The following is a 27,286-nucleotide window of genomic DNA, read 5'->3' on the forward strand; positions in this document are numbered from 1 at the left end:
AGAATTTTGCAACTGTTTGGTCAAAATAAAAAAGACATGTGCCTTAGGCTGCTGCAGAAAATCCAGAGACCTGGCCTGCATTTTAGGTTTATAGTTCTTGGAAGGTGATAATTGAAAGACAGAGGGAAGATAGTTAGTTATGGTCAGGGTAGGGCTCTGCTAAGGCCAGACAGGCGATGTGGTCATTAGCCTGTGGGATAAACTCCAGCATGTTGTTCTCATCACGGCGGGGAGGAATGAGTGGAGAGTGGGGAAGAGCGTAGCGGGGCAGGAGCTGACCTTGCAAACGCTGACTAATGTTCCGGCATCTTGGAAATTTGCCGAGCTAGGGAGGTTCTTGTTCTGATTCTTCCACTCACTGGCTGAGACATCCTGGCAAGGAGTTATCTGTACCACAGGAATAGCATCTATCTTAATATTTATGAGGATTTAATGAGCTGACGTATGGATCTCTAGATATTACTCATCTTACACAACTGAAACCTTATGAATTTTGAATAGCACCTCCCCATTTCTCCCTTTGCTAACTCCTGGCAGTCACCGTTACCCTCTGCTTCTACGAGTCTGACTGTTCTAGGTGCCTCATATAAGTGCAGTTGTGCAGTGTCTGTCCTTCTGTGACTGGCCTGTTTCACTGAGCATAATGTCTTCTGGGTTCATCCATGTTGTCATATACGGTAGGATTTCCTTCCTTTTAAAGGCCGAATAATATTCCGTTATATGGATATACCACATTTTCTTTTCTTGCTCATCTGTCAAGGACATTTAGGTTGTTTTCATATCTTGGCTATTGTAAATAATGATGCAATGAACATGGGTGTGCAGGTACCTCTTTGAGATCCTGATTTCAATTCTTTCTGATAAATACACAGAAGTGGAATTGCTGGATCATATGGTAGTTCCATTTTTGTTTTTTGAGGAACCTTCATACTGTTTTCCATAGTAACTGAACCATTTTACATTCCTACCACCTGTGTATGCAGGTTCAGATATCTCCACATCCTCACCAACATTTATCTCGTCTTTTTTTTATTTTTAAACGTCTTTGTTGGAGTATAATTGCTTTACACTGGTGTGTTAGTTTCTGCTTTATAACACAGTGAATCAGCTATACATATACATATATCCCCATATCTCCTCCCTCCTCCGTCTCCCTCCCACCCTCCCTATCCCACCCCTCTAGGTGGTCACAGAGCACAGAGTTGATCTCCCTGTGCCATGTGTCTGCTTCCCACTAGCTATCTATTTTACATTTGGTAGTATATATTAGTCCATGCCACTCTCTCACTTTGTCCCAGCTTACCCTTCCCCCTCCCCGTGTCCTCAAGTCCATTCTCTGTGTCTGCATCTTTATTCCTGTCCTGCCCCTAGGTTTTTCATAACCATTTTTTTTTTGGATTCCATATATATGCGTTAGCATACGGTATTTGTTTTTCTCTTTCTGACTTACTTCACTCTGTGTGACAGAGTCTAGGTCCATCCACCTCACTACAAATAACTCAATTTCATTTCTTTTTATGGCTGAATAATATTCCATTGTATATTTGTGCCACATCTTCTTTATCCATTCATCTGTCGATGGACACTTAGGTTGCTTCCATGTCCTGTCTATTGTAAATAGAGCTGCAGTGAACATTGTGGTACATGACTCTTTTTGAATTATGGTTTTCACAGGGTATATGCCCAGTAGTGGGATTGCTGGGTTGTATGGTAGTTCTAGTTTTAGTTTGTTAAGGAACCTCCATATTGTTCTCCATAGTGACTATCTCTTGTCTTTTTGATAATAGCCATTTTGACAGATGTGTGGTGATATCTTGTGGTTTTAAGTTGCACTTCCCTAATGACTAATGATGTTGAACACCTTTTTCATACACCTGTTGGCCGTTTGTATGTCTTCTTTGGAGAAATGTCTATTCAAGTCCTTTGCCCATGTTCTAATATTGTTTTTTTGCTATTGAGTTGTAGGAGTTCCTTATCTATTTTAGATATTAACCCCTTTTCAGAAGTATGGTTTATAAATATTTTCACCCATTCCATAAGTGTCCTTTTCATTTTATTGCTTATTTCCTTTGCTATGTTGAAGCTCTTTAGTTTGATGTAGTCCCACTTGTCTATTTTTGCTTTTGTTGCCTGTACTTTTACTGTAATATCCAAGAATAAAATATACCAATGTAAGACACATACACTAGAGGGAAAAAGAGACTGCCAGTTATATTATGACACACGGCTTTCTCATCACTTAACACATGGCTGTTGCTTTACAAGAAACTATAGAATTGGGGGTATTCTTCCAACGAGAAATATTTGCTTCCCTGGTAACAATGTCATGCCCTTTTGCTATTTCCATGCTTTCCTATGTATACAATCACTTTTGGTTTGAATCGTGTATCATACCGTAATCCTTTTGAAGACATTATAAATGGCAGTTACACTCAAAACACGTAGTTCCAACATGGCACACAACTCAACCGAAGGGTCAACAAATGGGAACAGCTGACCTCTAGAGGCAGCGGTGGCTGTGTCACAGCTGCAAGCTAGAGGACAGCCATGGGAGGATGCCATCAATTACAGTGCACCTCCCAATTTCCAAAAATTTAAAATGTGAAAAAAAGTGTGCTTTTCTTATTCTCAGCTTTTTTGTGAAAATAAATAATTAGTTTCAAGCTTTCTTTAAGTGGTGACATAAGCTCTTGAGAAAAGGGGGCTTGTAGGACTTCCCTGGTGGTGCAGTGGTTAAGAATCCGCCTGCCAATGCAGGGGACACAGGTTCGAGCTCTGGTCTGGGAAGATCCCACATGCTGTGGAGCAACTAAGCCTGTGCACCACAACTACTGAGCCTGCGCTCTAGAGCCCGAGAGCCACAACTGTTGAGACTGTGTGCCACAAATACTGAAGCCCAAGCACCTAGAGCCCGTGCTCCACAACAAGAGAAACCACCACAACGAGAAGCCCGTGCACCACGAAGACCCAGTGCAGCCAAAAATAAATAAATTAATTTAAAAAAAAAAGAAAAGGGGGCTTGTGGGTATATTTGTGTTTCCTGAGTGCCTGGCACAGGGCTTTGCACTTAGTAAATGCTTAATAGACAACTTAAAATTTAAAAATGTATATGCATGGACAATATTTTATTATAACCATCAAACTTGCTAAGAGACTGGAACATAGTTATTCCAACCATTAAAAAGAAAGAATAGTTATATAACGTGGTGGAAGTGCTAATTACCACACAATGGCAATCATATTACAGTAAATAAATGTATCAAGTTAACATGTTGTACACCTTAGATTTACAGAATGTTATATGTCAAATATATTTCAATAAAAAAGAGAAATGTGTATGTGATTCTTCTCTCTTCTAGAGGGATACTTGTCTTTTCAAAAAGATTATTCATCATGGAATTTCTTTAAATAGCATTTTAAAATTTGATTTAGTTTGACAAAATCAGATTCACACATGATTTTTCAGTAACACATCAGATGTGTAATGTAAGATCCATCTGTGGTATTTTTCTGGCTATGGAAAGGAAGAGCGGATTGAGGATCAGAAGATCAGAAGGAGGAACGAGCAAGAGATTAAGTTTATGCTCTGGCTGACCTTAGCATTGGTCTTCTGTTACTTGTCTGTGCAGTCTGGTTTTTTTCTTAAAGAGAAACAGTTAAGTCCAGGGGTTTTATGGCAGCTGACTAGAGATCAGAAGACATAGGCTTCTGCATGGAGAAAGGTCTGCTACTCAATAGGAGACCCAGTGATTTCTGATTTTCTAGGTTCTTTGATTTTCCAGGTCTTGGCTGATCCAGAAATCAGAGAGTACTGAGGGTGTGGCCACGGCTTGCTAAGAGTAGCTTCAAAGGTGGATGGGATAAAAAATGCAAAGAATGAGGCCAGGCTCCTGCTTTGATATTTCTGAGCCAGTGATTGGAGTCTCCTTCCCAAGGGCTGGGAGGTATGTCACCCCTTCTTGATTCTTCCACCTAACAGGCAGCCACAGGTCTTCCTCTGCCCCTCTGTGGGAGATTGTCTGACGAGTCTGTGCTGCAAAGCTCCTGCCCAGGTTCCTTTGTCAGGATGGCACAATGCAGCCTTCCTTGCGAGTCACATGACACAAGAGCCAGTGGGACACCACTGCTGGGACACTGACATGTGCCCTGTGGTCACTGCTGTCTGGGGGCCCAGATGGGATGGGGAGGCAGGCAGGAATCTGTGCTTCTGCTTCCTTTGTAAGAGTATCCATTATTTCTCCTTAGTACTCTGTGTATGTCACAAGTGCTCTTGGTGGCTTAGTCTCTTGATTATCATGAATTAGAGCCCTGTTCTACTCTGGACCCTGGGTGCAGGTCACCTAGGGGTTTGGCTTCCCTTCCAACACTCTCTTCCCTGTTTTTTTAGCAACTTTCAAGGTGACTCTTCAAGGAGCCCTCTGTACTCGCGGTCTATTATTTTTCTTAGTTATTTCCACTCATTGACTCTTAAATATACTTTAGTCAGGCGTCCTCCTCCACCACTCTACTGACGTGTTCTTGTCAAGATTAACAATCACCTCCAAAAGCCAGTGTCATCCCTTAGTCCTGTAAGCAGCATTTGACACAGTTGCTTGAATGACTTGCTTCCCCGGAAATACTATTTTTGATCAAACTCAAACTGGTCTTCTTCCTGCTTCACTGGCTGCTGCTTCTCAGTCTCCTTTGTTAATTTTCTCATCTTCTTGACCTCTCAGTGTTGGAGTGCCCTGAGGCCTAGTCCTTGACCTTTTCTTTGTCTTTGAATACCCACTGCCTTGGTGTTCTCATCCAGTCGAGTGGCTAAGTACCATATATATGCTGACACCCATATTTTTATCTCCACCCTGAGCCTCTCCCCCGGAACTCAGTTTTTTAACTGCTTGTTCAAAGCCCCCACCTGTGTATGTAATAGGCAAGATATTGCCCTCTCTGTCCCCACCTGATTCTTCACACAGCAAATGGCACCTCTAGCCTCTCATTGGTTCAGGCCAAAATCTTAGAGTCATGCTTGACCCTCTTTTCTTTTATATCTCACCCAATCCACTCCAGCAACAAACCCTGTCTACTCTCCTCTCTAAATATATTTAAAATCCAATGACTTCTTAGCACATTCACTTCTATCGGCACATTCAATGTGCTGCATCTCTAATCTGGGTTATTGCAGGAGCCCCATAGCTAGTCCCTTGTTTTCTGCTCCTTTTCCCTTTTATTCAGTTCTCAACAACTCTTGAAGGAATATGTTCAAACCTAACTCAAATCACGTGTCATACCTCCTCTTTGAACTGTCCAGCGTGTCCCATCTTACTCAGAATAGCCAGAGCCCTTACTGAGGGCCCGCAAGGCCTTATACAGGGTGCTACCCACCTTCCCCTCAGGCTGCAGCTCTTGCTTTTCGTCCCCTGCTCATTCACCTGCTTTGCTATGCTTCAGACATGCCAGGCACACTCCCACCTTAGGGCCTTTGCCTGAGTCCTTCCTTTCCCTTTAACTCTCTACCCTTCATATCTTATGCCCCTGCCCCCACCTCATCAGCTCTTGATTCAGATCATTCACCTTCTCACTGAGATCTTTCTTGACCACCCCATCCTTAAACATGTAACTCTTCCCTCAGCCAACATTCCCTATCCCCCTCCCATGTTTTATTTTTTCCCACAGAATGTATCATGTCTAACAATTAATATCTTTTATCTGTTTATTTTATCTTTGTTTTCTACCCCACTCTACTATGAAATTGCATGAGGATTGGGATTTTCCTCAGCTTTCCTCACTGATGTGTGAATGGTGCTCATCAGATAGAGCCTCTGATGTTTGTTGAATGAATTGATGTGAATGAATATGAACAAATAAATACATTGGGCTGGTGTCTTAGTCAGCTCAGGCAGCTATAACAAAATACCATAGACTGTGTGGCTTAAACAACAGACATTTATTTCTCAAAGTTCTAGAGGCTGGGAAGTCCAAGTTCGTGGGCCAGCAGATTCAGTTCCTGGTGAGAGTTTTCCTCCTGGCTTGCAGCTGGCCAGCTTTTTGCTGTGTCATCATATGGTGGGGAGAGAGTGAGGGGGAGAGAGAGAGGGAAAGAAAGAGAGGGTTGAGAGACACACAGACACAGAGGGAGGGAGGGAGGGAGAGAGGGAGCACAAGAGGGTGCAAGCTCTGGTCTCTCTTCCTGTTCTTACAAGGACACTAATCCCATCATGGGTTGGGGGGCACCCTCATGACCTCATATAACCCTAATTACCACCCCAAAGACACCATCACCTTGGGGGTTAGGGCTTCAACATAGGGATTTGCCGGGGGGCACAACAATCAATCCATAACAGGTGGAGTGCATTAGGTCAAGCCCAGATGAATCAGGGCTGAGAGGAAGGTAAGTGCAGGGTTGAGAGCAGTGTGTTCTGATGAGAACAGAGGATCCCTGAAGAAGAGGGCTGAGTGCAAAGTGTGCGGATCTTAACTTGGGGTCTTATTGGGTTCTCTATGGATGGCCTTGACTAAGTATTTAAATTTCCTTTAGTATGAAGTGGGAACCCTTTTGAGGAGGGAGATGCTCATTGTTTTGGAAGATAGATGAAGACAGAGCTTTCGTCTTTGAGGTCAATCTGGAATGATGAGTGGTGATTCAGACAGAGAGGCGAGAGTGGTCAAGGGGTTCAGTACGCTGCTGTTAGTTCTGCTGGGTGGGATCCAGGCTCTTCAGCCCACTCTGCCTCCTTTATATGCCTTCCTAGGCCGTCCTCTTTCTCACTTACATGGCTGACAGTGTGGCTTCTCAGAAGCTTCTTGTCTTTATGAAACAATAAACTTCATAACCTTTCACACTCGACAAGATTTTTAGAGGGCAGCCACTTAGGCTGAAATCATTTGGGTTTTAATATGTAGGGCTGGGAATGATACTGTGAGAAATCTTTTTATGTGATTTATGACTTCTAGACGTGAGCATAGATAAAACCCTAATATATTTGTAAACATCATCATCTTAAAAGCACTTGACTCTTTGGACTGATTGGTTAGTGTGGGTGGGGAAGAAATATTGTTCATTTACAGATAACAGAGTAGATAAACTCCCAGCACATTTCCCAAAACTAGTTATGTGAGATGAGGGTTCTATTCTAAGACTGCTGCTTACTCTCATTAAGTCACTTCATATCTGATGAACTATTAATATATTATTTCCTGCTTTTTAGTTAACTAAGGTCACTGATGGTTCTGAATTTTGCTAGGTTATTTCCTAGGAAACCAGTTCAGTGTGACAGCTTTGGTTATCATGTATCTTGGATGTTTTCAATGAGTAGATTTTCCCCTGATTGTGAAATAACACATGGTTATTGAAAAGAAATTGGAAAATGAAACTGATAATTTTGCTATGCTGTGATAGCGTGTTAATATTTTTTGGTAGATTTTTGATAGATAAAACAAAAACGACAATATCATTTAGCTTCTGTTAGTCCTTGTCCCTTTATATTATGTAACGAACATTTTTATGATTCATTATATATTCTTCAAAACATAATTTTAAAGGGTATGAAGGATGTCTTTCCCACATAACACGAGTTCAGGCATTTTGCTTTTATGGAAGGAGACTTGTAACTGCTCTCAAGCTATTTTAGAGGCTCTTATCCTGTGCTCTAGTGTCTGGGTGTGATAAAAAAGACAGTCCTTGTCCTTGAAGCACATGAAATCTATGGCCTTACTCGATGATACAGGGAAGTTTCTTGCCAGTTTAGAAATACATTGAAATACTGGCTGTAATAAAAGGCTTGCTGCCCTGCACCATCCTACACCTGAGGGATGTGCCCCACAGTGCCTCCCCAAGGGACCTCAGTGCATCTGGCCACCTGACTCTTGTTGCCGCCATTAGTACCTCTCCCTTCCTGCCACACACCCTCTCTCCAAAGTCCCACCCAAACCCGTTGCTTTTATGCTTAGTACCACCCATGACACTCATATCGCCACCGAAATGTCTCTGGCGCCCCAGGAGAGCTCAGGACATCATGAAGAAAAGTCAGTCTTTCTCTGAAAGATGCTGTAGACTTGGGTTACTACGGATCAAGTGAGCTCCAAGATGTTCTTTTGATGTTTGTACTTTCTCAGCTTTTTTTTTGGCCAGATACTTATTTTGCATTGCTTTGTTGTTGTTTGGTGAAAGAACAGACTTCTAATTTTAAAACCCAAGGTAAAGAAATGGTAGAAACAGAAGCATAAGATCAAGTGATGGGTTAAAATGCCAGCACTCTGATCCTTCATGTAATTCTCCCTTTGATTGTTCTCACTTGAAAGAATGCCTTTTCCTTCCCATTGTCGAGCACTACCTGCTGTCAGTCGGAGAGGGAGGAAGTCGAACAACTTGTCAAAGCCTTTCTGAGCTGCCTTCATATGGTTCGCAGAAACAGAGCTGGGTTTTCATTTCTTCTTTCATTCAACAGGAGTCCCTTTCATGTTTGCAAATTGAAAACGCGTGTTTTTCAGTGTGGAGTGAGGCTGTGTGTGCCCTCTGGCACACCTGTTTCTCATTTCCTGACTTGAAAGCATAACCCATCAAAAGGAGCAGAAAAACAATTTCTTTCTGACACGCTGCTTCGTGTTCCTTACTGGACCGAAGGCCTTCGTGGCTTTGCCATCTTCATTCGCTCTGTAGAAGGTTCTCGTTAGAGGCAGAGTTCTCTCAATACCAGCAGCTCCTTTTATAGCACAGGGCTGTTTGGGGTATTATTTTGTTGTGATGGTGGTGGTATTTTTGCAGCTCAGGAGATTTACTTGAAATAAGATTTATTTTTAAAAATACACAGAAAGGTCTTAAAATTTTTTAAATATTAAATTTAGCTGGGTAATATATGTTGGAAGTGTCTGTGTAAGCTGATAAGTGAACTGATTGGCCGGGAATAGGGCTTGGTGAAGCATACGAATGTTTAAATTCCAGTACACTGTTTAACATAAATCATATATTTCCAACGCATTACTTCAGATTTGTGTGTACTTTAAAGTCCTGCCAGCTTAAATGACTGTGAGGCACAATATGTTGACTTTGAGTTTTGTAAATTGATAATTTGTTGCTATGAAGGTTGTACATGGTATAACTCATCACTTTCTGAAGGTACATAGTGTGTCTGATGTTGCAAGCTGTTAGGAAAAAACGATACTCAGGGAATTCAGGCCTTTGGCTCTCAGATGCTTGAAGCTGGACCTTTGGTTCCTCTTAAGGTTTCCCTGGACATTTTCAGTGTAAGGCACATGGTTGTTCAGACCCAAACTTTCGTTTAGGCTTTCTATTTCTGAGAGTTATTTGGGATAATAATCTCAATGATGTATCTTTGGAAACAGTTTCTCAGGTTCTTTTTTATTAAACACCCATTCTTTTCAAGTTTAGTATGTATGAATCACCTGTTAAAATGCAGATTATGATCCAGTGGGTCTGGGAGTCTGCATTTTTCATAAGCTCCCAAGTGATGCCATTGCTGAGGTCCATACATCATATTTTAAGTAGCAGAACACGCATTTTGATGGCTGAAGTGGTGCTGTCCCCACCTGTGCCTTGCCTATAACACTCACCCCATACAATTTACCAGTCTCTTCTCTCATCGTGTTCTGTTGGATCTAAAGCTAAGGAGATCTGGTATATATTCTTGACCCTAGGTATCCCTGAGAGCTTTAACAGATAGTTAACGAGTGACCATATGGGCTAGCATGGTTAGAGACCACTGAGTCAGGATTATGGTGCTGGCAGGAATGATATTAGCTTTCCTGACTCATCTGGGATACACCTAACCCTGATAAAAATTAACCAAGTTTGTGTTGCAAACAGAAGTGGATAAAACAACCTGCTAACTCTAAAATGTACTGATAGAAGGGTTAGAAAGGCAGAATGCTGAATCAAATGTGTTTTATTTTAACCAGCTCTGTCCATGGTGGCTGGTTAATTTGGGCCAAAAGATTTATTGTTGAATCGTGGAGACACTGCAGTGTAAAATGTAGGAGCAGTCAGTTTGCATTTTTATTAGCTTTTTATTGAATACATGTCATGGTTCTCATTAGTGAATCACAGCATGATTGAGCCCATAGTATAACACATCATGACCAAAGGATACCTTACATTTTTATTTTCAGAATGTTTTGTTCATATCATGAAAAAGTACATTTACTTGTTTCTTGTATTTGTCTTTGATGAAAAAAAATTTTTTAACAAGCATTGGCTAGTAGAAAACATGGATAGTCATTTAAAAAAATATGAGTTAGACAGGAAAGAATTAGAGAGTTCTTTAAAATTCCAGAGTCATCATTTCAGGTCTGCATGGACCAACGTTGAATGGAAGAGCAGGTACATTCCAGAGGCGGTTTTGGGGTATGGGATATCACGGGCTTGGAAATCAGACTTGGGCTGGAATCATAATGGAGGGAGCAGGTTGGAAGGGTGTGTCCACCTGCTCCCACCAGGACTGGAGCATCTTTCTTTATGGAGGAGAGACATACAGATATGCTAATTATCATTGATGTTATCACTTTGTACCATTGCACCTCCTGTTAGTTGGGATTCAGTGTTGTATGTTTTGTAATACTGAGGAGTTCTGTTTTCCCCATCTATTTCTCTGTATTCTAGCCATAAATGAGAAAGTTTTCTTGGTTCTTCATAATTTCCTGGTAAATTGTATGTGTTATAATCTATCATAATAATCATTATTTACTAATATTGATGATAGAATAATAAGCTTCTGATTGAATTCTGCTAATTTTATTTATTTATTTTTGGGCTGCCTTGGGCCTTTGTTGCTGCATGTGGGCTTTCTCTAGTTGAGGCGAGCGGGGGCTACTCTTTGTTGCGATGCATGGGCTTCTCATTGCAGTGGTTTCTCTCGTTGCGGAGCATGGGCTCTAGGCACGCGGTCTTCAGTAGTTGTGGCTCACGGGCTCTAGAGCACAGGCTCAGTGGTTGTGGCGCACGGGCTTATTTACTCTGCGGCATGTGGAATCTTCCCCGACCAGGGCTCGAACCCGTGTCCCCTGCCTTAGCAGGTGGATTCCCTGCACCACCAGGGAAGTCCGAGACATAATATTCTTAATGGAAATATTTTTCATATATTTGTCTTACATGTCTTCATTCATCTGATTTGTCTTATCAGTTTTGATTTCATTTCATATCTTAGTAGCAATTCCTTCTTTGGAGCCTTTCACATTAGAGTTGTAGCCTGTTTGCATCTGGAATAAGCATTCACACAACAGACTTGAGTTTGTGCACAGCCCTGGGCTTTCCTCAGCACAACTTTTGTAGGTTAAACCCTGCCCTGTCATCAAGTTCACGGATATGTTTCAGAACTCACTGTGTGCATTGCACAGGTAAGTTTTATTTTGATCTTCAAGTCTGGGCAATTCTCATTAGCAAGTCCTAGATATCATCATTTACTTCATTTCTTTATATCTGTCTTTGTAATGTAAACAATTTAGTGCAATTTCTTGAGAAAAGAGTGCATGTTTCTCTTTCTGCTCCTGTTTAGAATGCCTTCCATCCTTATGACACCTGGAAAAGCCTGGCTCATCCTTCAAGGTTGAGCTCAAGTGTCTTTTCTTTTCTTCGGCCTCCCTCCTACCCTCCCTGCTTCCCTTGCCCAGTCCAAAGATTTACTCCCTTCGTGGTCAGTGGTGCCATGAGGTAGCGCATGTACCATTTATGGTTGTTCCCCTTTATAAAGCCTGAGAGCTCCTTGAGGAAGAAGCCGGTGCCTTAAAGATATGGTTGGTACTCAATAAATGTCTGTTGACTTGAACTCAGTAACCCTTTGCATATTTTGAAGAACTGTCAAACAGATTCTGATTGGCAAAATGACTTAATTGTTCCACGTTGGAAAACCAGGGCTAGTGCTCCTGCTTGTTTAAGAGCTTTAGATATTCATGCTGAGAGCTCTGCTCTAAAGAGAAGGGTGGTTTAATTTTAGTTTTGATAAAATCCATTGAAGTTTTCACACGCTTCCATGATTGTGGTAATTAGAGTACTTTGAGCTCTAGGTAACAGAAATCACTACTCAAACTGGCTCAACAACAAGGAGTGCAGTGGTTTCACAAAGGAGGAGGTTCCAAGGTAGGTGGACTGCAGGGTTCATTGGTTCAAGGCTACATTGCTGACATCAAGTATCCAGTTCTCCATGTCCCTTGCTTGCTATGCTGTCATCATTGCTGGCCTCTTCTTCAGGCTGATGGCAGAATGGCTATTGCATTGCCAGAAAAACTCATCACATGAAATCTCTCGAGGAAGGAAAAACAATCTCTTTGTGTAACTCTCTTCTAGGAGTGAGGGACACTTCTCAGACGCTCCCCAGCTGACTTTTTGCATTTTGTTGATTGACTAATGTTGGGTCACAGGCCCATTCCTGAGCTACTCACTGACAAAGGGGATTACCCATGAACCAGTCATGGGCACAGAACATGCCCTTAGGTAGGTCATGTTCATGACTGTGGGCAGGGGTGGGGGTGGAAAGCAGAGCAAGATCAGGATTCTCTTAGGACCGGAGAAGGAAATAAATGCTGTGTGAGTGACCACCAGTATCCAGCTAAACTGACCACTTGTTGAGCATTTACTATGGTCAGGCACTGTGCTAAGTACTTTTTACATAATGATTCTCATTTTCAAATGAGAAAACTGAGGTTTAGAAAAGTCAAACAGTGCCTGAGTGCTGAAAGAATCTAAACAGACTTCACTCAATGACAGTAGAGAAATGTGAAGAAGTAGAGGGGCCAAATAGAAATGTAATCAGCTGTTGTTGTACTAGAAATGGTATAGGTAGGTATCTAGAGAGTTAAAAACATGTAGTTATCATTTAAATCTGTCCTTACCAAAGCTATGCCTCTTGCCATTATTTTTGGCTAACAGAAAGCTGGCTGTGGAAAATGGATGTTTTTGTTTTGAAAAATCAAATGCAGTTAGATTAAAAAAAAAACACCATGCCACCACAAAGTTTGTTTATATCTTCATTTCACTCAAATTGAATAGATGAAATGGGATCTGGCTGTTTTCATATTGTTTATGTTCTGCTTTGCTTCTTGGTTCTGGGACAGGATTCCTGGTTCTGCTTGAATCTGGGTGCCTCTCAAGTATCATTTGCAAGATTATTGTGGAAATTAATAAAGAGAAAGTATTTCTGTTCAGTAAGCACTGTAATCGTCCTACTATGACATAAAACAATGCTATTTTATTGGCATTATAAAATACCTTTCAAATGTGTGTTCTTGGAACCTCAGTCTACTTTGTTGTTCTTTTTTAGTTCAGAGGGAAGGAAAGTGATTTACATAAGTAATCACTGTAATATTTTATTTATTTTTATAAATTTATTTATTTTATTTTATTTATTTTTGGCTGTGTTGGGTCTTCATTGCTGTGCTCAGGTTTTCTCTAGTTGCAGAGAGCCGGGGCTACTCTTCATTGCAGTGAACGGGCTTCTCATTGCGGTGGCTTCTCTTGTGGAGCATGGGCTCTAGGCGCACGGGCTTCAGTAGTTGCAGCACACGGGCTCTGTAGTTGTGGCGCACAGGCTTAGCTGCTCCGTGGCATGTGGGATCTTCCTGGACCAGGGATCAAACCCATGTCCTCTGCATTGGCAGGTAGATTCTTAACCACTGTGCCACCAGGGAAGTCCCTACCACTGTAATATTTTAAATGAGGGGTCATGTGCAGGTCTTACTTCTTTTCATCTCATTTAATATAAGGGCAAAGTTAGATGCTTGATCTGTGTTTCATTTATGTGTAATACAAGGACCTATGTAAATAAAGTACATGAAATCAAAGTAAAGTTGTTTTTACTCAATGAAGCTATTATATAAATGTCATGTGTGTGTGTGTGTGTGTGCGTGTGCATGGACAGGAATTGCACAGAGGGCTGGGGAGTGATGTATCCTCTGATGGATAGCTGCTGATTTTTGTTTCAGCCATCATATTGCAAAATATTAGGTTCTTAGGTGAGGTTACTCAGTCTGAACTAGCAGTGTGTAGCTGTTTAGCTACCTATTGCTGTTAAACAAATCACCCCCAAACTCTGTGACTTAGAAGAATAACCCTTTTCTTATTTCTTATGATTATATGTGTTAACTGGTTCTCAAGTGGATGGTTCTTTTGCTGGTTATGCTTGGGGATTCTCATGTGGCTGCGTTCAGATAGTGGTTTAACCAGGTGTTTGGTGGGCACAACCAGAAGGTTGGACTCAGCTGGTTTGCTGGGGTGTTTTGACCTTGCTGGCTACCCATGTAGTATCAGGGCTAATCCTGCTCTAATGTGGCCTCTGCCTCAAGGCAGCTGGATTCTTACATGGTCACTCAGGACACTCAAAGTACAAAAGCAAAAGCTATCAAGCCTCTTTAGGGTTTAGGCCTGGGACTGGCATTGCGTTAGGTAAAGTGAATCACAGGGTCAATCCAGATTCATCGTGGGAGGGGATTACATATGAGTGTGAATACTGGGCAGCTTTGTTCATTGGGAGCCATCTTTAAGACTAACTACCTTAATAACTGTTTTTTTTGAGTAATCATTCTCTTTGAGAACCTAAAAGCTATGGACTCTCTCCCTAGAAACATTCATGTGAACACAGTTATCTGCATAAGTGTACACACAATTCTAGAAAAATTTCATGGAGTTCCTAGCTGGACAATCCATGATTGTCCAGGTAAGTACCCCCAGTTTAACTTACGCAGTTTAGGAATTTACGAACTCTTAAGGTAGTGATTTAAATAGTAACTTAATTATTTTAAAATAGCTGCATAAAATTCTATTCTATGGTGGTTTTAGTCTCTTAGAATGACCAGTGGGTTATTTCCTGGTGTTTTTTTTTTCTTTTCTAAAAACAGTGATTTTCTTGTACATAGCTTTTGTATACCATAAATTCCTAGAAATATACTTTATGACTCAAAAGGAATGGCCATTTTTAAGGATTTTGGTGGATATTGACGAATTGTATCTTTTTTTCTTATTAAGAAATAAGTTTTTAAAAATTGCATTATTGGATACATATAAAATAATGTACTATATATGTAAGTTATGAAACAAAATGAAATCACATTCCTTGAACTTATCATTAGCTTAAAAATGAACACAAGTAATAGTACTGTATCCTCTTCTATTCTTTCCCAAACCCCTGCATCTTCTCCGTAGATAACTACAATCCTGAATTTTGTGTATCTTTTTTTTTTTTTTTTTGCTTAAAAAAAAGTTTAATCACATATGTGTGTATCTCAAAACAGTATATTGTTTAGTTTTATGATTTTTTTTATTGAGCCGTAGGAACATGGTATTATATGGTCCTCTGTGATTTACTTCATTCACTAAATATTATGTTTCTGTAGTATTTGTCCATATAGTTGCTCTGTAAAATTAAAAAAAAATTTTAACTTTTAATACTTCATTGTGTATTGACAAATTGATACTTTTATTATTACAAAATATTCTTTATCTCTAGATAGTCTTCTTTGTTTTGATGTTTACCTTGCTTAACATTAATATAGTCACACCAGCTTTCTTATGTTTAGTGCTTGTCTGGTATATTGTTTTCCACCCATTTTACTTTTAGTCTATCTTGTCTTTATATTAAAGTATGTTTCTTATAAACAAACTGGGTCCCTCCCCTTTTAAAGTTAATGCACATTGATAATCTGAGCCTTTTTACATGGAGTGTTTAGTCCATTTACACTTAATGTAATTATTGATATGATTGGGCTAAATCTACCATCTCGCTTTTTGTTTTCTATTTGTTCTTTGTTTCCTTTGTTCCTCTGTTCTTCTTTTCCTGTTTTCCTTTGGGTTATTTTTAATATTTCATTTTATTTTTCTCTATTAACATTTTGTTATACTTTTGTGTATTATGTTTTTTGTGGTTGCTCTAGAGACTACACATGCATCATTAATTTACCATAGTCTGCTTTAGAATAATAATATATTACTTCACAAACAATGTAAGATTCTTTCAACAGTATAAATCCATTATTTCTTTCCCACCCTTTGAGGTCTTGGAATATATTTTAATGTCAATATTATGTTATAAATGCCACAGTATCTCATCATTATTTATTTTTGCTTTAAATAGTCAGTTGTCTTTTAAAGAAATTTACACCCATGTACACACCCAAGTACACACCCACACATGCATAATAGCTTTAAAGTTTTTTAAAAAATAATTTACCCAAGTGGTTTCTCTTTTTGGTACTCTTTATTTCTAACATCAGTCTTCTGCTGGTATTATTTTCCTTAGAATGCCCTTTAGTATATTTATGGTTCAGATCTGCTGGTGATGAGTCTTCTCATCTTATTCTATCAGAAATGTCTTTATTTCCCCTTTATTTTTGAAGGATATTTTCTCTGCATAGAGAATTCTATATTGACTGTTTTTTCCTTCAGTAATTAAAAATGTCATTCCATTGTCCTTCTGTTTCTGGTGAGAAGTTTTATGGTTGTCCCCTTGTATGTCTTTTTTTTTCCTGCCTATTTTTAATATTTTATCTTTGGTTTTCAGCAGTTTGATTATAATGTCCCTAAATCTGTTATTCTTTGTGTTTATCCTTTTTGGACTGAGCTCCTTGGGTTATTAGGTTAATGTCATTTGCCAAGTTTGGAGGATTCTCAACCATTATATCTTCAGATATTTCTTCTGTCCTGTTCTCTTTTCTACTTCTGGGATTGTCATTGTATGCATTATCCTGTAGATATGGAGAGCTTTGTTCCATTTTTAGTCATTCTTTACCTCTCTATGTTTCAGTTTGGATAATTTATTATGACTATTATTAAGTTCACTGATCCTTTCTTTTGCTATCCTGTTTGCTCTTTTTTTTTTAAAGCAGTTATAGAACTTTTATTTGCATGTTACACCTCATTAACTTATCTCAGAATTAGCTGAGATGATAAAGTATTAATTATTACAGTGTAAAAAAATAACATTTTTACAAGTTACTGCAATAGTAGAACTATTTTATTAAACATATGAATGTACTTATTTTGTACAAAACACATATCTTTCTCTCTGCCCCATGAAGCCACCATTCTAGAACTCCATGCTTATAAAAACACACTTTTGGCAGCAATTATGACAAGGTGAAAGAAAGTGCAATTCTGAAAGTAACAACACATAACCACAGTGGGGAACAAAAACAGGCAGAGGTTAATGGGCTTCGTGGCCGGCTCTCTGCTGACAGGCCCTAGTCCTACTCTTAACAGGAAACAATTCAGGAATAAAAACTCCTGAGTATGCTCAAGATGCTCTTGGTAGCATCCCTCTTCCAATTCCATTTATCCTGATATTGTAACTAACTAATTTGTAACTTCTTTAAGAAATTTCGCCCTGGTTTACATCCCTGTCAATTGCCCATATCCCTCTGAGCTTCAAAAACACAGAAGAGGGGCTTCCCTGGTGGCACAGTGGTTGAGAGTCTGCCTGCCGATGCAGGGGACACAGGTTCGTGCCCTGGTCCGGGAAGATCCCACATGCCGCGGAGCGGCTAGGCCTGTGAGCCATGGCCGCGGAGCCTGTGCGTCCGGAGCCTGTGCTCCGCAACGGGAGAGGGCACAACAGTGAGAGGCCCACGTACCACAAAAAACAAAAACAAAAACACAGAAGAGTAGTAAGTTTCAAAAGGATGTCAATTGAAACCTTTTATAGATGAAACCTACTTCCTAGAAGTCAACCTGCCAAATATATGTACAGCTGGAGACGAGAGATTGTGTAAAAAGTCCAGCTGGAAAATATCTCGGGTACCCAATTAGATCCAGTTATTCTGCATCTGTGGATTTAAAATGAGCATCATCCACAATCGATGTGTCCCTCGTTGCTTAGAAAATCCACAGTTTGCTTGATTGAGGCTACAGTCATGTGTTGGAGCTGATTCTTGAGATCCTGAAAGTTCAATCCTTCAGGCCTTGGGCAAGCCTTAATCAAATTCAGTACCTGGTTCTGGGCCACAGTGAGGCCATTTGCTGGCATGAAGCTATTCCCACCAAAATTCCCAGTTTCACCCATTCCTGGATTGCTGATAGGTGCTCTCCCTGCTGAGGGTTGGCTGTTAGACTTGCTCGGCATCATGTGTGCATTGACTACTTCCAGTATATGTGTGGTGAACTCATTCATATCCTCCAGGGGCATGATCTTAAAAGCTACCAGGCTTTTCTTGTTCTGAAAAGATCTCAGATGACCAGCCACTTTCACATACGCTTCTGGAGGAACCACAGTGTTTTCACTGCTGGCATCACCTGTGTCAACCCACTGGTGAACATCCATGGGTGCAGCCGTCATGTCATCTGTTTTGTAAACAATGTTGGTTGCAGCCTTCTCTGCATTTCTGATTATCCCCACAATAGTGACCTGTGAAATCTCAGCATTTCCAAATTTGAACACTTCATTAACCAGAGTAGCAGAAAGCGGCTGACATATGGTACAGGGTACAATCTGCTGAGCTCAGGCTCTAGATTTCCTTCCAGCCTGGGAAGGTGTCAGTGATCCAGAGCCCCCAGGGGACTGTGTGTAGCCTCCGGCTCCCCCAAAAGAGGAACTGCTATAGCTTTCAAATCCACTGGTCCACATCTTCGTCACGATTCCCTCAGGAAAGAGTTCCAGAAGGTTCCGGCCTGGTGGGTTCCCCTAACCGCCTCCTCCTATTTGCTCTTAAGCCCATTGAATGCACTTTCATTTTGGATACTATATATTTTATTTAAAGTGTTTCTATTTGGTTCATATTTGAAGATTGTCTCGCTGAGATTTCCCATATTTTTATGAAAATTTCCACCTTTTCCATTAGATAGTTACATAAAATAATTATTTTAGTTAGTTTAAGGTTTGTATCTGATAATTCCAGCATCTGGGCCATTAGTGGTCTGCTTCTGTTTACTGTTCCTTCTCTTGTTTATAGGGCATGTTTTTGGCTTTTTCATTTATCTCATAATTATTGATTGTATGCTAAAGATTATGTTTGGAATACAGACAAGACTGAAGAAAATATTTGCCACTAAAAAGGGACACACTCCTTTTTACATACATCTGCAGTGTTATTTGGAATTGAGTTGGGGCTGGGTATTCTTGCAGCAGTGGATACAATTCACTCCTGGCTTTCAATATTTCAATGCTAGTATTAGGATTTACCATTAGGCAGAGCTTGGGATCTGAATACCAGCAAAACTCCCGATATCTCTTTATGTTATTTATTGTTCACCTGTCAGCTTTTGGAATCACGGGGAAGCTTCTCTCTTTCTCTCCTTCTCCCTCTCCCTCCCCCTTTCCCTATCCCTCCTTTATCTTTCTTTCTTTCTTTCTTTTTTTTTTACTGCTTTGCCTTGGGTGATAGCTCTATGCATCCAGGTAGGTGAGGAGGCTGTCTTTTAGTTTTCCTCTTCTGTTCCCAGCCTTCAGCAGCTTCTGCTTTACACTTATGGAGGACCTGTGTGCCTGAGGGTGTGGATATCTTTCAGCTCCCCAGCCCTGCCCCAGGAAGCCCTGCTCTTGGTGAGGACCTACAGGAAGGAGTCAATGAGTGAAATCAGATTTACTCAGTGAATGGGGCTTCTCTGGATTCTAATTCATCCTGTCAGCACCTATGGTCATTTAAAGTTTGTTAAATGACTAGTTCAGCTAGTTTCTCCTTAACCTTGTCTGTAGCATTTCTCCTTTCCCCACTGCCTTCTGGGTGATAAAAAAGCCATTGGCCTCTTCTGTCATAGGAAGGGCTTGTCCCTTTTGGGAATTTAGTTCTTAGAGGTATTTTTGCATCATTATCCCTCTGAGTTTTTAAAAAACTGTAGTGTTGTAGCTCAACTGGCTTATTGGTTCTCATTGTTAGGGTGGCTCTTGTTGGCTTTTGTTGTTAGGGTGGGGGTGATAGAATCTTGTAGATTTCTTCATCTTAACTAGAAGTGGAAATTCAAGTGATCAGTTTTGGTGGCTTGCAAGACATGGTAAAGAGTTTGGAACCTTTTTATTTTGGCTGGTAAAATTGTTCCATCTCTTGTCAATGGAAGCCACTTTAAGCTGGCTTCTGTGGTCTTTGCCATGATGATCTTTGATAGCTTCCTTGCTTTTCAGTAGAACAAGATACCTCAGGCTCCTCTTGGTCACTTCTTTAGCCAGACTCAGAACCAGTCATTTTCCCAAGGATCCCTATTTCTTTTTAACAGGAAATGATATGATTCTAATATGATAACCTAATTTTATTATTTTCACTGTAATTTCCACGTTAGCCTCTGGGTAATGATATTGTCACTGTTGCTTTCTCATATGGAGTTCATGGTCTCAGCAGTAAATATTTTTATTGGAAATCAAAATGAAAGTTTAGCCTACTGGTTTATAACTATATGCTTGTAGATTTTTAAATAAAATGATAGCTGTGTGGGTTCTTAATCTGGGGTTTGTGGACCCTATGGAATCTATGCATGGATTTTCGTGGAGAATTCTGTGTATTGACTGAAACTGTTTAATTTTAGGCAAAGATATCTTTTTTTCTCATAACTTTGGGGAAGTTAGGAAGCATAATCTTAGGTAATTGAATAAAATTGTAAATAAATTTCTTGTCTAAAATAAAAAGTTAAAAAGTAATACAAGTGTGTGTATTTCCTTCTTTTACTAACATTATTTCTTAATAATAGTGTCAAACGAAAACCTTGAAAAATGCTAAATTTTATATTGTCTATTTATTTGCCTTTTGCTGCATGTCTCATTTGTTGTGGTCTACCTGTTTTGCTTTTTCCTTCTTTTACCTGCTTATATGATGGTTATGCTAGTTGGTGGTAGGAAAGCTTTGGGACCATTTCTTTATTCTTATTCCTTAATTTCTACTCTGATCTAGACAAATGAATATGATTACCACTTTCCTTTCCACCTTCAGAACTTTTCTGCCTTTCTTCAATCTCAGAACCACCCTTGATGCTGTGTTGAGTAGCGAAAGGGATAAGCAATGACTGGTGAACAGATTTAACACTTTTTTTCCATCTTATTTCACAAGGCCTCTAAACACTGAATGTTGTTTTTAAATTCTGAGTACAGCTTTGAAACTGATGAAATGATTTATATATTGCCTCTCTTTTGTACAGAGCAATTTACTGAGATGTAACATCAACTCAAACTTCCCTTTTTGGCTTTTAAAGAGGCCCTGGCCATTCAAATCACCCTCATAAATCACTTCTAAACTTTGTCATTAGGAAAATTATTAATTAAATGTTTAATATATTGGTTGGCTTAGTAGTTATAGGTTAAACTTACAGTATAGTATAACTGTCTTGCTTATGTTCTTTCTGTCTGTGGGCTTCATACTACATATATAATCAATATGTGTGCTGAAATATTTATCTTACATTACATCACATCTACATTATTGTAGATGTTTACAGCTATGTCTTGGCTTTTTTTTTTTAACTCATAAAATGCACATTATGGTTTTGATGCAAAATGAAATCTCCACTTTTAACATTATTCCTTTGGGACTGTTTAGTGATTGTTTTTAGGATGTCATGGTTAAAATTGAGGGCTATCTACAGTCCTAAGTATTGGTATCAGTATTTGTTGTGCTACTTATCTGCAGGTAATTATTACTTTGATCTTGATCATGGATTCAGGTTTTTGAGGCTTTTGAGTTTTCTTTGCTTGTATCTCCTTTATTTGTGTGCTGATATTAGCCTTATTTCTGCAGTGGTGGACTATCTTGAAACAAGCATATTAGAGTTACAAAACGTGGATTTTAGACTCTTAGCTCTTCCACTTCACTTTTCTTATTTGTCAAATTGGGATGATAGTACCTTCTTTGCAAGTTACGTGTAGGGCCTTTAAATGATGACATTTGTGAAAACCCCAGGTACACGGTAGTTGATCAGTTAATGGTGAATCAGTGAGTCAGTGACTTTTTCTCTTCCCCCTTAAAAAAGAAATAAATTTAAAAAATAATCTAACTATACTATATCATGAATTAACAGCTTTTTAAAAGGGTTTTCTCCTAAGTGGTCAGTTCATTGCAAGCCTCTTAACTAAATTTTACCAAAAGTTATTGAAATTCCAAAAGTACTTCCAGCTATAAAATTTTGTCCTGAGGAATTTGAAATCATTTAAGCTAAGCCATTTATTTTTTCCAATGAGGAAACTGAGATATGGAGATCTTAAGTGACTCATTTCAGGTTCCACAGCTGGAGGTAGTTCCCCTCACCTCCCTGATGGAACAGAAATCCAGATGGAAGCTGTACAGGAGCAGCAACTGAACATGGCCAGCAGTGCTGCTTCTGTGATGGCTGCTGCTCTAATGAAGTTCTCAAGTGGAGAGAAGTCTAATGCTCATACATATAGTATGTTTTCCAGACAAATGCAATAGTAGCAATAGGGGCTCCAATGTAGCCAAGGAACACAACAACTCCTGCTGGGGTGATTTTTCTCATTCTTTCTGCTGCCTGGGACCATGTGTCCCTGGTGCCCTGATTAGAGTGTTGTATTTAGATAACTAAATTGAGAAAATTTAGAGCAGAAAGCAAGATCCTATTTCATCATCTGTATTCATGCTCATGAGTATTGGTTAAGTTCCCACACTGAGATGTGACTTTGACAAAGAGAGGGGCCCAGGGAAAGAAGAAGTGACTCAAGCTTTGGGGTGGGCACCTCTGTGTTGTTAACCACAGATCTCTGACACTCTGCTGTGACAGATTGGATCAAGGATTTTCACACTCATGTCTTTTTTTTTGAAACTTTTTTGTTTGTTTGTATGTCTTAGTTTCTTTGAAATAGATTTCAGTCTATGAAAATATTTGCATTCGCAAAACTGGAATTCTTCCCATTTATGCAACTTGTTCAGATAAATCTTTTGTGGTTTGGTTATACCTTCTCAATAAAATTGATACTAGTATAATAAATAATAAATATCAAGCATTTAGTGTATTTAGCATATGCCTAGCACTGTGCTCTACATGAGAGATTTTCCTGTTTAATTGTCACCATTCTAGTATATTTTTCTGTATTTTAAATAATTATGAAATGCTAAAGCACATAACAGTTGCATCCTAGTTTGTAAGAGAGGTCTCTAGGAGATAGTTGTAAAATTGGTTTTTCTATTGGTTATTTATTATTTATTAAAAAAAATCGGAAAAGCCTGAGTTGTTTTTGATAGATTATTGTAAATATCCAAAGTATGCTGATGGTTACAGGTTAGAGAGAACTGAATACTGGGGAGACACTAAATGTGTGTTGGTAACCATACCCTTTGGACTAGACCGGATCAGACATCTTCACTACTTATTCCATCTCTTTATAAAGCTCCTTATGTTTTCTTCTTGTATGTAATAGGTTCCAGGTTTGATAGCCATGGGGACACTGTGAAGACTGAAATCACGTGTGTTCTATCACTTTTAAGGCAGCCCTCTCTTTAATTTCACAAGACAGACTTGAAAACCAGAAGTAACCCAACTCCAAAATTGGCAGTAAATCCTCTGACAGGGAAAAGGTGACGTACTGTGTAATAAATTATTGTTGAAAAAGAGATGTTGCAATAGTGGAAACTGAAGTACCAAATGTTTCCTTTTAGATTTGGAAAGGCCTTTCCTCATTACTTATCTGTCCCTGTGGACTTCTAACAGGGGATGTGTTAAAAGATTTTTCAGATGCCCACTCGCCGCAGTGAGAGTGGATGGCAGCATTTATAAGATGACATAAATACTTGAAGATCATCAGGAAGCCTTGGAGATGTGTAGTGTGCCAGGGGTACTGAATGTGAGCTTTTGTTGCTGCTGATCCTGCTCTGGGATGCAGGCCGCCTGGGAATGTGGGTTATTTCTCTCCTGTGAATGCAGCTTCACTCTCCCTCTCTGGGGGTCTTTGTATCAGAACTGAGGTTAGAGTGGTTTAGAAGAAATAAAGTCTCCAGAAGAAGAGAAAGATCTGTGGGATTAGGATTTATAGTTAAAAATCCTAATCTCATTTTTAGGTCCTCTGCAGGAATTATATCCTAATCCTCTACCATTTAAACAGTCCATTAAAACCCTACATTAAAAACTTGACACATAACGGCCTTTTAAATTTTCGTTTTGTAATAATCTGGCTCATGCCCACCACTGCTGCCACCACTAAATGAGATGAATATAAAACAATTAAAAATTATCTTGAGATGCAGTGAAGATGTATCTTAAATGTCAGCCAAGAGTTGGTAAGTTTTCATGTTTCTCTGTCCTTATTGCAAATGCTTTTCAGTTTGCCACTTAACCTTTTGGAACTAAAACGTGATTTGACAATATGACTTTATTGGGCTATTATGTTACATATTTTTAATTATCTTAATTTGAAGGCTGCATCTATCACTAATGCTGAAGTGAAAATACCAAATATGTGACGGGGGGCGGATGAAATAAAACACCTGGAGCATTCTTCACGAACTCAGATATAGGGCAGTGAAGTGTATGGGACCAAATCCCATAATGGGAGACCCTGCCTTGCCCTTTACTATTGTACCTGAAGAGAAAGTATGGTGAATGCAGGAGTGTAGCATTGATGTTGGGCATTGAACCTCTTGGGAAAAAAAGATAGGTGTTTATTACGGAAATTGGGAAAAATAACAGAAGGAATGCATAACAAACAAAAATCATGCATAACCCATAATCCCTGGATAACCACAGTTAAAATGTTTCCTACCAAACTAAGTGAAATCTTTATCATATTATTTGTTTTGTTCTGATAATGAAAGGTTTACCCACGTGATCATTTTGACCCTAGGTGAGAGCTCAGCTTTCTTGGAAGCAGCAGCTTTCAGAATTGCAAGTCAAAGGCTAAACTCCTCTTTAAATGTATTCTAGGCTCTCAGTGATGATTGTCAGGCTAGCTGGGAATCACCTTGTTCTAACAGAAGCAAAATACAGAGAAAAGGATGAGGAGAGACAAGAAAGTGATAGCTAATGGTTTTTCTTAAGGCAGTCATTATCCATTGCAGTATGAAGTGCTTACTCAGTGCCCAACCCCACGCTGAATGTTTTACGTTTGTTGTCTCATTTTGTCCTTGTGAGGAAGTTACTACTCCCATTCCCCATTTTCACAGTAGAGGAAACTGAGGCTTAAATAAAGAGTCCCAGACTCAACTCAGCCGGATTCAAACATCAGTCTGACTGCCGAATAGAAAATACTAACCCTTACTCTACAGGACTTTATGGCCTTAAGGTAGGGAGGGGTGTGTATGTGTGTGTGTGTGTGTGTGTGTGTGTGTGTGTGTGTGTGTGTGTGTGACAGAGGGAGAGGGAGAAGGAGAGAGGGAGAGGGAGAGGGAGAGGGAGAGAATGGATGAGAGAATGAGAAAATTGAATACGTAGAACACAGAAGGCGACCCTGCTGCTTAACCCACAATTCTCAGGTTTTTCCTTTAGTAAAGATACAGAAGCTCTTCTGTAACGTAGGCCAGAGTGTTCACTAGAGAAATGATGGCGTTGTTGGAAACATCAAGATGAGGAAAATCAAAGATACTCTATTAACTCTTCTAGTTTCCCAGAGTTGGCAACTTTTTCTGGATTCTAAACAAACCCACAAATAGGCACTCTAACGATGGCCTCGCAGAAGTGGTTTCACATGGCTCAGGGAAGTGGTCGTCCTTTACGTGGATAAAAGGGGCTCTTAGATATCTAAGACTCCGTTTTCAGGCATCATAAGGATTTATTTTAATCAAATCAGTCTTACTTATTCAAACAAATTATAAAGAAATTTGGTTTTTGGTAGAAATTAAACATATCACGAATTTTCCAAAATAACTCAGTTAAGATAAATGTTATCAAGCCAAATAATCTTTTTCATGTCTTCCTGTTAATGGTGTCTGATAAATACATCTACATGAACTTATCAGAACTTGTATTTGACTCAATACAAAGTTGTATGTTTGAATGGAAGAAGTCGTCTTCTTTCAATGTAAAGTTTTCTGAGCCATTTTCTTTCACCAGCAAATGGCTATCTATATAGATTAAGAATGCATTTGGTACATGTCTCTTTTTGAATTATGGTTTTCTCAGGGTATATGCCCAGTAGTGGGATTGCTGGGTCATATGGTAGTTCTATTTTTAGTTTTTTAAAGAACCTCCATACTGTTTTCCATAGTGGTTGTATCAATTTACATTCCCACCAACGCATATATATAGAATCTAAAAACAAAAACCAAAAATGGTACTCATGAACCTAGTTGCAGGGCAGGAATAAAGAGGTAGACATAGAGAATGGACTTGAGGACATGGGGTGAGAGGGGGAAGCTGGGGCGAAGCGAGAGTAGCATTGACATATATACACTACTGAATGTAAAATAGTTGGCTGGTGGGAAGCAGCAGCATAGCACAGGGAGATCGGCTCGGTGCTGTGCGATTACCTAGAGGGGTGGGATAGGGACGAGGGGAGGGAGGCTCAAGAGGGAGGGGATATGGGGACATGTGTGTGCATATGGCTGATTTGCTTTGTTGTACAACAGAAACTAACACAGTATTGTGAAGCAATTACACTCTAATAAAGATCTATTAAAAAAAAAAAGAATGCATTTGGCCCCAAATGTCGGTTGGTGGTTGAATGGATAAGCAAAATGTGGTATGTACATACAGTGGAATATTATTCAACCTTAAAAAGGAAGGAAATTCTGAAACATGCTACAATATGGATGAACCTTGAGGACATTACATTAAGGGAATTAAGTCAGTCACGAAAGGACAAAAGTGTATGATTCCACTTACATGAGATACCTAGAGTAGTCAAATTCATAGAAATGGAAAGTAGAATGGTGGTTGCCAGGGCTAGAGGGCAGGGGGGATGGGGGAGTTGTTGAATGGGTACAGTTTCAGTTTGGGAAGATGAATAAGTTCTGGAGATGGATGGTGGTGATGATTGTACAACAATGCGAGTAAAAATGCCACTGAATTGTACACTTAAAATATGATTAAATGGTAAATTTCATGTTATATATATATATATTTTACCAAAATAAAGAAAAAAAGAAGAATTCATTTGGGCTTAAAAAAGAGAACTCAATTATAGTGGCTTAAACAGATAGATTTTATTTTCTTTTGTTTTAAATCTCATGTAACAAGACACCTCAGAGGAGACTGGGGCTGGTCGGGCTACCCAGCAATGCTGTCTGGTACCTGGGTCTGTCCTTTGTCTCCCACCTTCCTCAATGGGTAGGCCTTCCTGCCCATGAATGTCACCCCCTGCTCACAGGATGACGTCTGCACCTCGTTTAGCTGTGCAGGTGCAGGCATGGGAAGTTGGATTTAGTCAGATGTTGCAGAGACACTTAGCATAGTGCTCCCTGAATATCCATACGCTCCTCTGTGTTTCACAGCCCACCTCCTCCACCTCTCCCCCCC

The 27,286-nt window shown here is 39.6% G+C and overlaps 1 protein-coding gene and 1 pseudogene across 3 annotated transcripts in view; one reads left to right on the forward strand and one right to left on the reverse strand.

Annotated features, from left to right (window-relative positions):
- TASP1 (taspase 1) overlaps nucleotides 1–27,286 on the forward strand; it is a 235,488-nt gene that overhangs the window by 109,440 nt on the left and 98,762 nt on the right. The window lies entirely within an intron of this gene.
- LOC112393305 (replication protein A 32 kDa subunit pseudogene) lies at nucleotides 17,576–18,599 on the reverse strand (annotated as a pseudogene). The gene has a single exon (XR_003001880.1). The product of XR_003001880.1 is annotated as a replication protein A 32 kDa subunit pseudogene (transcript).

This window comes from Neophocaena asiaeorientalis, unplaced genomic scaffold, assembly GCF_003031525.2.
Source record: "Neophocaena asiaeorientalis asiaeorientalis breed wild unplaced genomic scaffold, Neophocaena_asiaeorientalis_V1.1 scaffold64, whole genome shotgun sequence".
Classification (NCBI taxonomy): domain Eukaryota; kingdom Metazoa; phylum Chordata; class Mammalia; order Artiodactyla; family Phocoenidae; genus Neophocaena; species Neophocaena asiaeorientalis.